This window comes from Ambystoma mexicanum, chromosome 2q (genome assembly GCF_040938575.1).
Source record: "Ambystoma mexicanum isolate Mex_15411 chromosome 2q, UKY_AmexF1_1, whole genome shotgun sequence".
Lineage (NCBI taxonomy): Eukaryota > Metazoa > Chordata > Amphibia > Caudata > Ambystomatidae > Ambystoma > Ambystoma mexicanum.
The window spans coordinates 1427246091-1427248104 of NC_090924.1; the positions used below are offsets into that span (position 1 = coordinate 1427246091).

The 2014-nt window shown below is 42.8% G+C and overlaps 1 non-coding gene across 1 annotated transcript; it reads left to right on the plus strand.

The window, feature by feature from the left end:
- Nucleotides 1-650: 650 nt before the first annotated feature.
- LOC138570447 (U2 spliceosomal RNA) lies at nt 651-841 on the plus strand. The gene has a single exon (XR_011303502.1). It is a non-coding gene; the product is annotated as a U2 spliceosomal RNA (small nuclear RNA).
- The last annotated feature ends 1173 nt before the right edge of the window (nt 842-2014 follow it).

Sequence of the window (2014 nt, forward strand, 5' to 3'; positions counted from 1 at the left end):
TTGCTCCGCATCATCGTGCTTCTAAGGCGAGCGCGTTGCCCCTGAGCTATCCTCCCGAGACATCATAGAGGTCATCTGGGATTTCATCAACACTATGGAGTTTGTTGGCATTTATTCATCGGCCGGTTTGTCAGTGGCCCACCCTGGGTAGGGGTCCGGGACAGGTGCTCCTTTTGCCCTCCCGTGAAGACGTTTGTATCCTGCATTTAATGGGGATGTCCGGGAGGCGGCTCAAACTCATTCGAAATATCTTCTGACACGTGATGCCCCCTTTGTCACGTGAGGTAGGTTAGACATAGGAGACGAACAAGAGGTCATGTTTCTAACTTGCTATATTTTATTAAAGGAAAGAAGGCCTTTCCTGTCCGTACTTCGGAGAAGGGGTGTCTCTACTCTACTGAAGAACAAATAGCAACACAGTGCTTGTCAGGATATCCTACAATACCAAAGGTCGAGCTCTGTCCAGCTCTTGTGTACCCTAGATCTCTCTCTGCCACTAATATAAACCTCTAACATAAAAGTAGTCTGGTCAAAGACTTCCCGTTACGCTCAGGCTTGTAACTGTGGGCCTGGGAGGCATTACCTTAGGCGGTAATGGCCTGCCGTCTCGGGGCTTATTGCACCAATAACTATTTATAGTAAATAAAAGTATCGCTTCTCAGGCTTTTGGCTAAGATCAAGTGCAGCATCTGTTCTTATCAGTTTAATATCTGATAAGTCCTCAATCAGAGGACCATATATTAAATTGATTTTTGGAACAGGGATATGGAATGGGAGCTTGTTCTGTCCACTCCACGCATCAACCTGGTATTGCAGTACCTCCAGGACTGGTGCACCAAAAAAACAATATATATATAATATAATTGAGTTCACATTCATCTAGGGAGACGTTCCGTCAAAAAGGCGTTTGTAGAGTCGTCGTGTTTTGGGCCATCTTGGAAGTGGGAGTGGGAGCGGGATCAAAGATTGTAACTCGTAATACTGTGTCTAAAGAGAGAAAGCATGAATTGACTGCATGGGCCAGACACTTTATGGAGAAGGGTGAACAAGCTGATGTTTTTGCCTCACTCTCTAACTTAGATAATTTTCCTGAGAAAAATGTTTTTATTGAAGGGTTGGGAATTCACTTACGTATAATGTGGAACAGATTAGATGATATACATCCCCCACAAGGGTTGAGGGATCTGAATGTTTTAGCATATTCAAGAGATACTGCAGAGAAAGTACATGAGCACGTCAAGAGGGTTTTTGAGCATAGAAGGTAGTTGGAAAGATTACAGAATGTAGATATTGATTGTGATAGTTTGGACACTATGTTAGTACAAAAATGGTTCCTTCCTTGTCGCAAGTTGATAAATGAGGAAACATGAATTTTCACGAAGGATGCGATTAGGTGGATTTCAGACATGTCGATAACTCCCGTAGAAGTATATAACACGTATTGTCAGTATCCGCCAGAAATGCAGAGGAAAGTGATACAGATAATGGTAGAATACCTGCAGGATGAATGTATAAAAAGAAAGATTTGTTGTCCCGCAGAATTATTGAATATCTATAAGAGAGCTTTTTCGTCTAACACTCCTTCAGCTGCTTTAGTGCTCGATTTAGCTCTGTTGCTCAGTAAGCGTTCAGAGTTCCCTATCTCTCAGTTGCCTATGAGAGAGGTTCCTCCAACATTTGTCTCAAAAGTTGAGATTCCAGCTAATGTTGCAACAGGTGTTGCTGCTCATGAAATTCCTGCACATTATGTATCACAGTGCCTTCACGTCCTGTTCTCAAGACAGGAAGAGAACACCATTAAACAATCTATTCCCGATATTAGGAAGAATCCGGCAGGGTTCTATAAAGAGATAGAATCTGTCTTGCAGTCATCAGTATTTACCTTGAGTGATATTGATTTGTTATTTGCCGTGCTCCTACCTGTTGATTTGTGGAAGCAGATTAGGGCTGTAGACGATGTACCTGGGTTAGGGGATACATGGGATAATATGGTTCGGTTAGAGAGAGAAAGGCC